Here is a 16657-nt window from a genome sequence, read left to right as displayed (position 1 = left end):
GAAGACCACCATTCATCTCAAATGCAATCATCACATCCAGGAAGTTTAAATAACTGGGTGAAAATAATATGTTTTAGATCCATTAAAAAATCTCTTTATAGTGTGAGACCCAGCCAACAAACTAGGCTCAATCAATTTTTCAAGTATGAAGTGGGTGACAAAGTAGGGAATTTCCTAGCAGTCCATTCTCAAGAACAGACCGCCTCTCAATCTACTAGGGGAGTGCAGAACCAGTGTGTTATGTTATATTATGCTATGCAGATTTGTATCGCACACGATCACCCTGGAAGGTATCCAGGCGCTGAGCGGATGGGAGTCATGGCTAATCCTGGGTGAAGCTGGCAGAGCAGGACTACGTAGAGGTCCACGGAGTTAGGAACAGACTCAGTTGAACTCGGCTTCATCACCCTCCTCGCCCCCATTAAGAATTAATCAAAAATTACCTTTAAAGGTAAAAAAAAAGACTTACCTTGACTGAGGTATCCCCAGGCTGCCATCCTCCTCTTCCTCATGTCTCAGGGTGATCAGCACATGCCCGCGTGCCCCCCCCCATGCATACCCCTTGCGAAAAATGCGCAGATCACCCTGAGACGTGAGGAAGAGGAGGACGGCAGCCCGGGGATGCTGCATTCAAGGTAAGTCTTTTTTCTTTAACCTTTAAATTTATTTTTATTAATTCTTAATGGGGGTGAGGCGGGGGCTGGACAACTCTGCTCCGCTGTGGAGATTTGCCTGCTCCGCTTTCTTTGCGGAACGTGGAGTAGGCAAATCTCCGCACACTCCACAGGCGTATAGGGGCTTTCTGACAGTGCTTAGTCAAGGTACAACTAAGGCCTAGTGAGACTACACACAATTCCAGACCTTCAGCTTCTTGTGGAATTCAAAGAAGATAGAAGGAGGCTCTTATGTTGGATGGCAGGTTTTTCCATCCTTTCTATAATACTTATGACCACTTGGGTGCTAAACATTCTATCAGGTGGTACATTATATTACTAGAAATTAAATGTTTGTGAGTGTATGTGTATATATATATATATATTACCTACTGGCGGTCGCCAGTAGGTATATATAGTTAGGATTTTTTCTCTATGGAACTTTTGAAAATTCTATGTCTAATAACTTTGGCGTTTGTGGACGGAATCGGCTGAAATTTTCAGGAAAATGGCACATTTTGTTTCTGATCAGCCCCTGAAAATTTGGGGGGGTGGGTTCGTCAAGGGGGGGCCGAGAAAAAAGGGGGGTCCCTAAACGCCTTTTTTTCCATGTTAATTTCCATAGGGCGTTTGGCCTCACTTTTAGCTCGAACGGCTGAATGGATTTGCACGAAACTTGGCAAAATTGTAGGGACTGTTAGCCCGATGTGCCTTTGCTGGGTCTCAATATATGTGCTCCAGTGGATTTTGAGAAATTAACGTTTAAAAAAATATATATATCTGTGACAGCGTCCTGGATAGCGCACCAGTTCGCGTACTTTTCGCGTAATGGAGCTTTGCGAAGCGAAGCTGATTGGCTCTCCGGTGTCTGTCAACATTCTAAACAGTCCGTAGCGGCCGCCATCTTGTCTCTCGGTAGTATCGAGAGACAAGAGGAGGCCAAAACGAAGGGGGAAATGAAGGAAAGGGGGCAAGGTAGACCCTCCTGACCCCCTAGGATTGATGAGGGGGATATTAAAGTGCCCCGCGGGGCAAAAAAAAAAAAAAAAAGAATGCGATTTTTCACCGTAGAGGCGCGTCCCGGTACGCGAACCGGGCAGCTAACTGGGCAGCTAACCGGCAGCGTAACGGGAGTCTGAGGAGAAGCTGATTGGCTGTCAACTTTGTAAACAGTCCGGAGCGGCCGCCATCTTGTCTCTCTGTAGGATCGAGAGACAAGAGGTGGTGAAAATCGAAGGGGGAAATGAAGGAAAGGGGGCAGGGTAGACCCCTCCTGACCCCCTAGGATTGATGAGGGGGATATTAAAGTGCCCCGCGGGGCAAAAGAAAAAAAAATTGCGATTTTTCGCGGTAGAGGCGCTTCCCGGTACGCCAACCGGGCAGCTAACCGGCAGCGTAACGGGAGTCCGACATCTTGTGTTTTTGGAGCGTCCGGTTTGCGTACCGGGTAGCGTTCCGGTAAGCGTAACAAGGGGAAAACCAAGAGAAACAGTAAAATAAAATTTAAAGGAATAGATTTCCACCAAACTTGGCAAAATTGTAGGGACTGTTTGTTTAATGTGCCTTTACAAGGCCTCAAGATATGTGCACGTATGGATTTTTTCTAATTAAGGTTAAAAAAAAAATATATATATCTGTAAGCGTGCTCTGGCGCGCTTACGTTACGGGTTTTGTTTGCGCTGCAGAGACGATACGTCACGTTTATGTGACGCGTCATGAGGCGTCTCACGTGGCTACGTGGTACGTCACGTAATAAAGAATATATTTTACAGCTATAGATATTAGCTTTTAAAAAACCAATGAAATTCACTGAAAAAACCATAGGTTATAGACCATATATAGTTAGGAATTAGCATTTACAAAACCTTGAAAATTCACTGAAAAAACCATAGGTTATAGACCATATATAGTTAGGGATTAGCTTTTACAAAACCTTATTTTACTCGCATAAAACCATTGAAATTCGCATATATAGCTAGTTGCGCTAACTATATATCGCGCACCCGCAATCCACTGCTGATGATGTCACATATTACATCATTCATGACATGGTCAGTGACATCACTGATGACATCACTGATGACATCTCAAATGACATCACTGATGACATCACTGATGACAACATCCAGTGACTGTATGTTTCTGTAAAGTTAAAATATGTCTTACATATTGCAGAATGAGTGGATGTATAAGTGTCTGGATGAAGGATTTAGTAGGTGCATTACTGACTGTATGAGAGAGTGATTAGATGTGTCTCACTGAGTGCATGGGTTAGTGACTAAACTGTCTTAATTTGTGCATCATTATGTCTGTTGTTCTGTAAACTGCTGCATGTGTTGATCAGTAGCTATATGAGTAACTATATGGGTTATTGATTGGTTGCCCAAGTATTTGTATGGGAGACTGAGTGTGTGTGTGGGTGGCTGGGAGGTGTATGACTTTGTGCATAGATGTTTGAGCAGTTGATTCACTAGATGTATGGGTTCAAAAGTGCATGTGGAAACAGCTGTATGGGCGGTTAACTGTGTGCATGAGTGTATTGGTGAGTGAATGGATATCTCAGTGCTACCATGTCAAAGTAAGTACATATGTAAAACACAGTACATGTGAGAGTTGACATATATAAATAACTGTGCATAAGAGCCAGTGAATGTGTGAGTGGCTGTGTGGATCATTGTGAACTTGTATCAGGGATTGTATAAGAGAGTAAATATGTGTTAGTATATGTTTGAATAAGTAAGGTGTGTATAACTGTATAGTTGAGGAAATGGAGGTGTGATTGATTCTTTGTATGACTGACTAGGTGTGTGAGTAACTCCATGGATGAGTGACAGTCTGTGAGTGTCTGTTTACACTGAGTGTATCTAAGGTTATATCAGAGTCTGAAGAGGTTCATCGTATAATCACATGAATGATGTCATCAGTGATGTTATCAGTAATGTCAAATGAGATGTCATCAGTGATGTCATCAGTGATGTCATTTAAGATGTCATCATTGATGTCATCAGTGATGTCATTTGAGATGTCATCAGTGATGTCATCAGTGATGTCATTTGAGATGTCATCAGTGATGTCATCAGTGATGTCACTGACCATGTCATGAATGATGTAATATGTGACATCATCAGCAGTGGATTGCGGGTGCGCGATATATAGTTAGCGCAACTAACTATATATGCGAATTTCAATGGTTTTATGCGAGTAAAATAAGGTTTTGTAAATGCTAATCCCTAACTATATATGGTCTATAACCTATGGTTTTTTCAGTGAATATATTACCTACTGGCGGTCGCCAGTAGGTATATATAGTTAGGATTTTTTCCCTATGGGATTTTTGAAAATTCTATGTCTAATAACTTTGGCGTTTGTGGACGGAATCGGCTGAAATTTTCAGGAAAATGGCACATTTTGTTTCTGAGCAGCCCCTAAAAATTTGGGGGGTATTCGTCAAGGGGGGGCCGTGAAAAAAGGGGGGTCCCAAAACGCGTTTTTCCCATGTTAATTTCCATAGGGCGGTTGGCCTCACTTTTAGCCCGAACGGCTGAATGGATTTCCACGAAACTTGGCAAAATTGTAGGGACTGTTAGCCCGATGTGCCTTTGCTAGGTCTCAATATATGTGCTTCAGTGGATTTTGAGAAATTAACGTTCAAAAAAAGATATATATCTGTAACAGCGCTCCGGGCTGCGCTCCGGTTCGCGTACTTTTCGCGTAACGGAACTTTGCGATGTGAATCTGATTGGCTCTTCTGTGTCTGTCAACATTCTAAACAGTCCGGAGTGGCCGCCATCTTGTCTCTCGGTAGGATCGAGAGACAAGAGGAGGCCAAAACAAAGGGGGAAATTACCATAAGGGGGCATAGTAGATGCTCGTTGACCCCCTAGGTTTTATGTGGAGGTTTTAAAAGGGCCCAGCAGGGCAAAAAAAAAACATTTTTTTTTTTTTGCGTGGTGAGCGCCTAGTCCCCGAACCGGAAAGCGTTCTGGGCAGCGTACTATAAGGAAAAAAGAATGATAGACTTTTCAAATACTGTATGTTAATTGTTTGTTGTTTTTGTTGATTATTTTTTTTTTTTTTTTTAATTATTTTGATTGTGTTTCATAATTTATTAAATTTTCTAACATTTCATTGTCAGAAATTTCAAAATTGTCATTGAATATATTTTGAAGTCTATGAGGGTGTAAAATGTCCTCATTTTTAAGCAGGTTATCCACTGCTTCCACACATTGAAGTAGTTCCTGGTCCCTACTTTCATCCATAAATTCATCAATGTTTCCTTGGCTGCTCTCTTCCAGTACAATTTTAAATTGAACTTGCTGCTCGCCTTCCATTTTGCCTGAAATTTGGATTAAAAAAATATATATTACTAGAGATAGGGCACTGTTGGGATTAATTTTAGATAGGCAGTTTTTAACAGTGAATTTATCTTTTGGCAGTGTATAGTATCAGAGTGGAAGTAGGACTATAAAAAAGTGTATGTGATTTAACCAAGAGAAGCCTAACTCTATCCATAACTATAACAGAGAAGTCTATCTAAATCTATAACTACTACAGAGGGATAGTATATAACTATCAGAAAACGTCTACCATATTAAGTTATAGTGCACAATATACTTCAGTTTTAAAAATAACAACTTACCTTCACAAACAAGTTGAAGTGTTTAGTAACTATTCAAATGTAATGTACAACAAGAAGTAGCAGTCAAAATGGCTGTGTTTTCTTCTCTTCCTTTATATATATTCAGGTATATAACCAATCAAATGTCAGGTAATAAAAGTAGAAAATGAAAGTAACATTTTCATTGGTTGTCAATTCCAACACTTCAGATGTGTTTTGTGAAGTAATTTACCTCACGGTATTTAGAGAGGTCTACAGGCTTAATGGCTAAATGGAATTTCAATCAAATTTGTGAAAATGAAAGGGATTGTTATGTAGTATGAGCTAATGTATATTTGGTGAGAGTGTCTGCAGTCGTTTTTCTGTAAATTACTTTCCCACCTTTTTATTGGACCACTTCCCGGTAAGCGTCCCGGTCCGCGAACCAGCAGCGTTACGGGAGTCCACCATTTTGTGTTTCGGTCGAATCAAGATACAAGATGGAGGGCAAATAATGTTCAGAATGGGTAGAAGGGGGCGCGGTAGATGTATCTTGACCCCCTAGGTTTTCTGAGGGTGGCTGAGGAGGACCATATGTGCGGGAAAAAAACTTTTTTTTTTAAATTTTGCGCGGTTAGCTTCCAGTTCGCGTACCGGGTAGCGCTCTTTGAGCGTAGTTTGTTGAAAATTAGAGAAAAAAGTTAGAGAAAAATAATAATTGTGAGTGATCAGATGTAGGGTAGCTCTGAGAAGAGCTTTTGGGTTTATGGTACATTTTGGTACTTATAAGTAGGTACCAATGCACAGTCTTAAATTCAAAATGAAAATTCTGTTGCCCTCATCTGAGAAGTGAACTCCATCTCCTCTGTAGATATCTTGCATGTAGTAACGCAAGTTATTGTTGTACAAGGAGCCCATTCCATGGTCTCTCATGTAAGCTGAAACAGATTTGTTTACATGCTTCCTCGACTTCTCAATTTGTGGACAAAATTGGTTGGACCACCTCCATTTCTGTCTTTGGCATATATTGGAATATACCAAGGCAGTTTGAGGAAAAAGTGCCATTAATTGCTCAAAGGTGTCCTTTAAAAGCATTTCCAGACCTACCCCAGTCAAAGTGCCCAAATCATTACCTCCACAGTGCACAATTAACAGGTCAGGTTTTGGCAAATGCATAAAGGTTTTCACCAATGGTATCAATTGGTGACATTTTAATCCTCTTTGGCCCAACCACTTAATTTCCACATCTTGTAAATTGAGGTTAGGTAAATTTCTGTTCTCAGCATACCTTTGAGCCCAGTAGATGTAACTATGTCCAACAATCCAGACATTAAACATGGTGGGAGAAGGTTGTGCTGCAGTCAGATGAAGTGTGGTAATGAAAGGACAGTTGAAACAGTAGGAGTTTGTAAAGAAAAAAAACTGTGGATTTCCAGTGCTAATGATTCATTAGCAGTGATTGGTGCATTTCCATTTCTGAAAACATAAAGTTAGGGTGCATGGATGTGTTCTTTGAAAGATGTAATTTGAATGGTCAAGGAAAAAACATTTAATGAAAGATTGCACTGGATACGCAGGTGCACTGAGAGTTCAGAGTTCAATTGAAACATTGTTGTGTGAACTTGCAAACATGAGAGGTCTTTCAGGAGGTGGTTGCTAAGCAAAAAAGGCAGAGATGGCAGAGGGGGGAAGGGTTTTGATTTGAAAAAAGTGAGGGAAGAGTTATGATTGGCTAATATGAGAGATATGTGTAATGAATATCAGCATTTCTGTGCTTTCTATAGCTGCAGCCTCTGGAGTGCATCCTCTTTGTTCTGCTGAAGACAATTTGGTGTATTTTTGAGACTGTTTTGAAACTCAAAAAGTATTTACTAAGGTGAGAAAAGATTTATTTAATTTAGATAGAGAATAGTATGATTTAAGGAGAAAATGATGAAGAAAGCTGTGTTTTTAAAATGTGGCTTTGTCTCAAGTGATATACAAATAGATTTTGTTTCTTTGAGAAATTGTAATTGCATATTCTGTGTAGCAATCTGGGATGCAGTAACACAAGTTATTGTTGTACATGGAGCCCATTCCATGGTCTCTCATGTAAGCTGAAACAGATATGTTGTGTTTAAAAACGATTTTTGAAAACAATTACATTTCTGGATATGTTCTGCTAGAGCTTCATAGGTTGTTTGGGCCATATTTATAAGGCATTTGAGTGTCTATGATGTTATTGTTCCCATTTTAATTGAAGACCTTTCTTCATGGGGCTAGTTTCTTGTAAATACGCTCCCACCTGTGCTTGGTAAATTTAGATTTTGATTATGGGAGTTACATAGCCATGTTAAAAATGTCCCTAAAATGGTGCAAGGGCATTCAAAAAAACGCTTTCATGTGTCTTGAGGACATTTTTAGTCATTTCATCTTGAATGTAGGTATACAATTGATTTATATGCTGTGTTTAAAAACGATTTTTTGAAATCAATTACATTTCTGGATATGTACTGCTAGAGCTTCATAGGTTGTTTGGGTCATATTTATAAGGCATTTGAGTGTCTATGATGTTATTTTTCCCTTTTTAAATGGAAAGCGTTCTTCATGGGGCAAGTTTCTTGTAAATACGCTCCCTCCTGTGCTTGGCAAATTTAGATTTTGATTATGGGAGTTACATAGCCATGTTAAAAATGTCCCAAAAATGGTGCAAGGGCATTCAAAAAAACGCTTTCATGTGTCTCAAGGACATTTTCAGTCATTTCCTCTTGAATGTAGGTATACAATTGATTTATATGCTGTGTTTAAAAACGATTTTTTGAAATCAATTACATTTCTGGATATGTACTGCTAGAGCTTCATAGGTTGTTTGGGCCATATTTATAAGGCATTTGAGTGTCTATGATGTTATTTTTCCCTTTTTAAATGGAAAGCGTTCTTCATGGGGCAAGTTTCTTGTAAATACGCTCCCACCTGTGCTTGGCAAATTTAGATTTTGATTATGGAAGTTACATAGCCATGTTAAAAATGTCCCAAAAATGGTGCAAGGGCAATCAAAAAAACGCTTTCATGTGTCTCAAGGACATTTTCAGTCATTTCCAACTGAATGTAGGTATACAATTGATTTATATGTTGTTTTTAAAAACGATTTTGGAAATCAATTACATTTCTGGATATGTACTGCTAGAGCTTCATAGGTTGTTTGGGCCAAATTTATAAGGCATTTGAGTGTCTATGATGTTATTTTTCCCTTTTTAAATGGAAAGCGTTCTTCATGGGGCAAGTTTCTTGTAAATACGCTCCCACCTGTGCTTGGCAAATTTAGATTTTGATTATGGGAGTAACATAGCCATGTTAAAAATGACCCAAAAATGGTGCAAGGGCAATCAAAAAAACGCTTTCATGTGTTTTAAGGACATTTTAAGTCAATGAGGAAACACAGGTGATGTAATTCTGAAATGAGGAAAAGAACCTCCACATTTTTCAATTACATCACTAGTGTTTCTTAAGTTTATGAATGACATTGTGCAGATGAAGTTTAGGTGTGAACACAGATTCAAAAGAGGTCTGCCCTTTGTTCAAGAGTGAAGTGGACATGACTTACTTCATTGGTAGGCCTTCACATGTATTATCTCCTTTGTTTTCTTCAACAAGCGAAAATCTCATCTGCAACCATGTGTTGGCCTCACCTCACACAAACAAAACAGGTGATGGACCGAATGTGGATCAATGACACACATTCACCCCAGTCCAATGATCTGGGCCCAAACAAATCTCTAGATAGGCCACACCTTATCGTCATCCTGAATCAATCATTTAAAATGTTAGGGAGAGATTTATGATAGGTGTATGCCTGTTTTGTACTACTGTGTGTCACTTTTGTGACGCAGTGGTGGTGCAAAAGATTTGCTATGTTAAATAATAAATAGGGTGTTAAGTTTTTGATGACTGTTATTCATTTACTGTTTGGTAATAGTGGTTAATAACATTTTTTATTATATTTTTCCACAGATTCAACTGCAGATCATTTCAAAATTTGAAAAATGGCAACTAAGAATCGAATTAGAAAGGCTAGAAAACGTCAAAGACAGCAAGATCATCTATTATTTCAGCAGTCCTCTCCCCAAAAAACTTGTGAAATCACCAAGAAAGCTCCGGGTAAGAGCACGAAATCATTCATAAGAAATATTTGTAGTAAAAAAAGTATTTCAACAAAAAATGTTTCAGTCCAGAAAAAGAAAAGCAATTTAAATGGAAAGGAAAGACCAATCAAAAATGTTACTGCTAGAGCAAGAGATAACTCTGTGCATGATAGTAGAAGGAAACAACAGTTTAGGGACATTCGAAAACGAATGTTCCGCAACAGGATAATAGTTAATTTATTAAAAAATATTAAGAAAGGCCAACAGAAAGTGGCATTTTATAAGAAGAAGAAAAATGTAGAGAAAATTATTGATCATGCTTTCGAAATTAAGCGAAAGTTATTTATTTTGGTAATCAATAGAATTAGGAAACTAAACAAGGTAATTTCTGATTTCAAATCAAATAGTAGATGGAAGAGAGTAGTAAATCGTAGTAACTTTTGTGAAGTTTTTTCCGGAGAATGGATGCATAGTTCAAGTTGTGAGGCATTTTTTAATGAGGAGAGTTATTTTCAGGATAATGATTTGGTGTTTGCAGTTGACACCAGTGGTCGAGCTTATGAAGTGAAGGATGATTGTCCAGTTGAAAAAGAAAAACTTGTGACAACGTTTCAGATGAAATCAAGTGAGAGGCCTAATTTCACTTGTGTGTGTTGTCGACGCACTTATTACAAGAATCAGATTAAGTTAGTGGATTTATATGCAAAAAGTGAAAGGGAAAATAATAGTGAATGGAAGGATTTTGCCACATACTTGATGGTTGAAAATTATTTTGATTTGGGATCGGATCAACGTGTGTGTACTTATTGTTGTAACAAATTAAACCAAAACCAGATGCCTGCTAGGGCGGTTCATAATAATCTGGAACTGGTTGAGGTTCCTTCTGAATTGAAGGATTTAAATACTTATGAATCTATTTTGATTCAAAGTATCCATCCCTTTCAGGCTATTGTAAGAATGGAGCCAAAGACAGGGAAGTTGCCTCCATCAGATTTACAGAGAGGATTAAAGGGAAGAGTTGTTTATTTGCCTCTAGATTTGAACAAAAACATTAACACAATTGGAGTAGAAAAAGTGGAAGAGGAACCTCTGGTTATCTTGGTTAATGGGGTTCCGACAAAGAATAAGAAAATATGGCAAGATTTAGTGGATGTTAGGAAAGTCAAAAAGGCAACATTGTATTTGAAGAAAAATAATAAGTACTATAAGAATGTATATGTTGCAGAAGAGGAAGTAAGTGATGAAGAGGATAGCGATTTGTGTGCTGGCCAAATTGAGAAAGTAGAGGCCTCTAAAAGTGAAGAAATATATGAACATTATAGTGTTCATCCTTTGCATTCCAAGGAAGTCATGGGGAATGCAATTGAGTTGTTTCAAATAAAACAAGCCAAAGGGAGTCCCATTAGTGTTTGGGAGGAAAGTTTGGAAGCTCGGTGTTTCCCACAGCTATTTTCAACAGGTCAAGGAGGAAGATATGATGAGTGACCTCATCAAATTCCTGCGTCTGAATACCGGACTTTACGATTGTATGCAGAAGATCCTAGGTTTCGTCAATGCATTCCCTATTTGTTTCATCTCCTGTTTGAAAGCGATCTGTCTGGACTGTCATATGCAGTGAACCACATCTTAAAAAGTGGGATAAAGATGCGAAACATCTCGGCAAGTGACTTTATGCATAAAGTCAATGTCCAAGACAGTATTTTGGATTCTCACCTAATTAATCTCATGGCGTGTCAGCGTGGTACTAATGAGTACTGGTACCGTCGTCATGGTGATTTAAAATGTATGCTGAGGAACTTAGGAACTCCAACATGGTTCCTCACTCTGAGCTGTGCCGAGTATGGCTGGGAAGACTTACTTGAATTTCTACGAGAGGCAAATGGAAATATTGAAAACATTGAATTCAAGACACCTGGAGAACTGTGTTCTTTGGATCCAGTGAATGTATGCAGGTACTTCAATCATAGATTTGAAGCTATGATGTCTTTCATCACAAATAAGAAGAATCCACCTCTTGGAGAGGTGTTGGATTTCTTCTGGAGAAAGGAGTACCAAGCAAGAGGTGCTCCTCATATACATATGTTGCTGTGGATCAAGGATGCACCTAAATTTGGAACAGATCCGGATGACTTAGTGATGAATTTCAAAGAACAGTATTCTACGTGTGCTGTTCCAAACGCAACTGAGAAGAAAAGCCTAAGAGAACAAGTTCTACGTTTCCAAAGCCATCGTTGTGGAAAGTACTGTCGTCGTAAATTCAGAAACAAGGACAAGTTCTACACCAAATGTCGTTTCAACTTTCCACGACCGGTGATTTCTAAAGGAAGAGTGAACAGTTTGATGTCTTCGCTGCGACATAATGTGACGAGGAAATCACCCAAAAATACATACAATTTGAAAAGGAACGAAGAGTCCAAGTACATCAACGACTACAACCCAGTGATTTTGTCCATGTGGAATGCTAACATGGATATACAGTTTGTGGCTGACAACTGTATGGCTGTGGCTCGGTATGTGACATCTTACATCACCAAAAAAGAAAAGACAGAATTGAAGGATATGTGGGAGGACATTTCCCATGAAAAGAGCCTCAGCAAGAAGTTGTACAGTTTCAGTCTGAAGATGTTGTCGCATCGAGAAATCGGAGCTTACGAATGTTCTGACCGGTTGTCTTCAGCAAGTCTCTATGCCAAATCCAGGAGTATCGTTTGGGCGAGTCTTGGTCTTGCTGCAACGCGAAATCCGGGAAATTGAGTATTTGGCGGAAAAGGAGCCAAACAGTACCGACATTTTGAAGACCAACATGTTGGATACATATTATCCAAATCGAAGCAGTCACCTTGAGAATGTTTGTCTATATGAGGTTCTACAAAATTACATATTCAAGAGGAACATCAAAGAAGATATTGAGAAAGGAGTGTATGCTGTAATTGGAAGTGAGGGATGTCTGGTCAAGCAAAGAAAATGCCAATTAGTAAACCATCGAAAATTGAGTGGCGAATCTCCAGAAAAAAAGGAGTTTTTCTATTTAGCACTTTTGCAACTTTTCAAGCCTTGGCGTGCAGAAGAGGAACTGCTTGGAGATTTCCTTTGTTACGAAGACTCTTTCACTGCCGCTAAGGAGACCATAGAATGTCCTGCTTTTCCCAAATATCAAAAAATGTTGACTTTGGAAATTGAGCAGGAAGCAACAATTGCAGCCGAGATTGCCAGAGACAGTTATCAGGACAGTCAGAGTTCTGTTTCATTGAGTCAGGATCCACTAGGAGGACCTATTATCGAAAATGAAGCTGCCACTGCTATGAATGAAGTAGAAAGAGCCATGGCACATGCTCAGGAGGATGCGGTTAACTTAGAAGACTTGGAAAAACAACTCAACGTTGAGCAGAGGAAAATATATGACGAAGTTACCAAGCAAATTGATCATGGATTAAGTCATGAGAAGAAAGAGTGCTCATGTACGTCGTTGAAGCCTGTCCGACTGTACGTGAGTGGAGAAGCGGGAACTGGAAAAAGTTTCCTTATTAAAGCAATTTCTTGTTATTTGCAGGAAAGGACTGAGTCATCGCTGTCTTGTGTTGTTACCGCTCCTACTGGACTGGCAACACATAACATTAAAGGTATTACTTTGCATCGTCTACTGATGCTGCCAGTGGAGCATGACAACAAATTACAATACCACAAGTTATCTGGGGATGCTTGTTGTGAAGTTTCAAGAGTCTTGAGGAAAATGAAACTTCTTATCATTGACGAAGTAAGCATGGTTTCCAATGTCATGCTTGCCTTTGTGCATTTGAGAATGCAAGAAGTTCTTAAAACTGAGTATGATGTGTTATTTGGTGGCAAACACATCATTGTTTTCTGAGACCTTCTGCAGCTGACACCAGTAAAAGGACAACCTGTGTTCAAAATACTCACGCATGAAGATACCAGGAAGTGCCATGGGAGCATTGGCAATGTCAATATATGGTTAAACTTCAATTATGCTGAACTGCATGAAAATATGCGTCAGGCAAAGGATGAAGATTACAAGAATATTCTACAAGATATTAGAATTGGAAAAGTGACCGAGCATGGGAATGAAGCTTTAAATGCACGATTACTGTCAAATTTATATCCAGAACAAGACTTTGTGCCTGAGAATATTTTTCAGAAAATTACTGAGAAGAAATCCGGAATATGTTTGATGCCAACTCTTGCAGAATGTGCCATCTTCAACAACAAAATGTTGAATTTAGAAAAGCAAGAGATTGTGAAACTTGAAGCTATTGACAGAATAGAGCATATGGGATCAACAATTATTTTGTCTGAGAATTTGAAATCAAAATTGGATTCATTAGAGAAGACTATATCTAAAACAGCGGGTTTTGAAAAGACTTTGAATGTGTGTTTAAATTGCCGAATCATTTTGAGAAGGAATTTACATGTTGAAAGAGGTCTGGTAAATGGATCAATGGGTAATGTAGTTGATTTTGAGAAATACAGAAGTAGAGATGGTATTGAATTTCTAAAAATTAAATTTGATGGCATTGAGGAAGTACAGCTAATTGGTCGTTGTTCTGCTAGGTTTTTGCTTGTTAAAGACTTATATGTTCGCCGTAAACAGTTTCCTGTTTGCTTGGCATATGCGGTGACAATCCATAAATCGCAAGGTTTAAGTGTAGATAGTGCATTGGTGAATATTGGCAGTTCTGTGTTCAAGGAGGGTATGGCATATGTGGCATTGTCACGAGTTAGAACTTTATCGGGATTGTACTTGATTGATTGTGATGTCACAAACATTTGTGCGGATCTAGATTGTGTTAAGGAAAACAATAGGTTAAGAAGAGAGTATGCGCCACATTTGCCTCAATATCCTTTGTTTGAGAAACGTGTGGTAGGCCGTAAACGAAGAAATATCAGTAATAGTAGGGAGGTTGTAGCAAAAAGCCCAAAAGTCGATGAACCGAAAATTGTAAGCAGAAAGAAAACGGATTCTGTTGAAGATGTTGTCGGTTTTCAATTTGAAAACAGTTCTGGTGTCAACTGCTATGCAAATGTAGTGGTTAATGTTCTCTTTTCACTAGAAACTTTAAAAGAACAGATTGTGTTCAATTCGGAACAAAGTTTATGCTGTTTGTTGAATTCTGTGTTAGAGAAATGTAGCACTGATCGCACAAAAGTAGAAAGTGTGTCTGAAGTTCGTTATGTGTTAGATGAATGTTCAGGCCAAACAGACTTCTCTGAAAATAATCAGCAGGATTGTCAGGAGTTTTTAATGTATATGCTTGATGTATTGCAAGATGAGGGTGTAGATGTAGATCACGTGTTTGGGCTTTCTTATCAATGGCAGCATGACTGCGAGAACTGTACATTATCAAGTACTACTAGTGTAGACTCAGAAAGATTTATATATTTAACTTTGCCAGACAGAAAATCAGTCTCCTTTAATAAGCTAGTAAATGCAGCTGATCACAACATGGAGTGTAGCCAATGTAAATCTGAAATGATGTCAACATTATTTATACGAAGATATGGCCAGTATGTCATTTTAATGATCCAACGATGTAGGCCTGATGGATCAAAATTGACAACTTTAATAAAAAATGTTGTTGCTTCGCAGCTGTCAATATCAGGAAGGACTTTTGTAACTGCAGCAATTATCTATCACGATGGTCCTTCAACAACATCAGGACATTACACAGCTTATTTAAAGTCTAGAAACGGCTGGTCATTCTGCAACGATTCTGTTGTAACTTTCAAAAAAAAATTGCCGTTTGACCTTAAAAATTCTTACCTGGTGTTTTTAAAACCAAAATTTTAAGGAAAGAATCTCGGGATTTCCTCTGAGGAATTGCAAAAGGTTCATGAAGTAGAGGGAATGTAAGTCTGCAATGCTGTCTAGATTATTGGTCCAAAACTTTTAATTATAATGTCATTTTAAAAATCCAACTATATAAACCTGATGCAAGTAAGTCTTCCTCATAGTAAGCAGAATCAGTGTCATAGGAAAAGTAGAACATGAGTGAGCAAGAAGGGTCAGATATTAGTAGTCCAGGATTGTGAAAGTAATCTTAAATGTTTTCTTTTTGAAAGTTGCGAAAATAGAAAATGACGGGATTTGATTACAAGAATTACAAGAGTTGTAAATCGCTGCAACATGATTTGGCCAAGTGGAAACATGTGGTAGAATGTGAGAAGTCTTTTATCGTATGTAACATATTTTTCAAAACGATGGAGGTTTTCTTTCAGAAAGTGGCGGGCTGAAAATATTAATAGCACAACAGAGTGTATGCTGTTCATAGGACATCCTTCGACGTTATGGAAAGTAAGTTAATTTTAAGGAGTTTTGAATTCAGATTTCTTATGTTGTATGGGTTTTTTAAACACAATCATTTTGATTGTGTTTTTTTTCCCCGCTGTTACATGATGAATACCTTCAAGTCACTGATTTAAGTGAAATTTGATACATTCTGAGAACAGCAAAAATAAACCATTTAACATGTATAATTAATGTTCTACTTTTTGTACTTATGATATACATTTAGAAATGTGAGGTAGACATGGAAAAACTGAGAATATCAAAGTTAATGCATACACTGCTGCACTTCTGGGTACTGTTTCATATGCTGGACTACATCTGCACTATGAGATACCTAAGCAAAGGCAACACAGGTGATGTGATTGTGAAATGAGCAGAAGAAACTCCACGTTTTTCAATTACATTACTTCTGTTTTCTAAGTTTACGAATGACATTGTGCAGATGAAGTTTAGGTCTGTCTATGGACACAGAAGAGGTCTGGCCGTTGTTTAAGAGTGAAGTGGACATGTTTTACTTCAATGGTAGGCCTTCACATGCATTTACAAAACCTTATTTTACTCACACAAAACCATTGAAATTCCATATATAGTTAGTTGCACTAACTATATATCGCGCACCCGCAATCCACTGCTGATGATGTCACATATTACATCATTCATGGCATGGTCATGTCATTTGAGATGTCATCAGTGATGTCATCAGTGATGTCACTGACCATGTCATGAATGATGTAATATGTGACATCATCAGCAGTGGATTGCGGGTGCGCGATATATAGTTAGTGCAACTAACTATATATGGAATTTCAATGGTTTTGTGTGAGTAAAATAAGGTTTTGTAAATGCGAATTCCTAACTATATATGGTCTATAACCTATGGTTTTTTCAGTGAATTTTCAAGGTTTTGTAAATGCTAATTCCTAACTATATATGGTCTATAACCTATGGTTTTTTCAGTGAATTTTCAAGGTTTTGTAAATGCTAA

Source organism: Lissotriton vulgaris, chromosome 6 (genome assembly GCF_964263255.1).
Source record: "Lissotriton vulgaris chromosome 6, aLisVul1.2, whole genome shotgun sequence".
Classification (NCBI taxonomy): Eukaryota; Metazoa; Chordata; class Amphibia; order Caudata; family Salamandridae; genus Lissotriton; species Lissotriton vulgaris.
Note: the sequence above shows the minus strand (reverse complement) of the source record.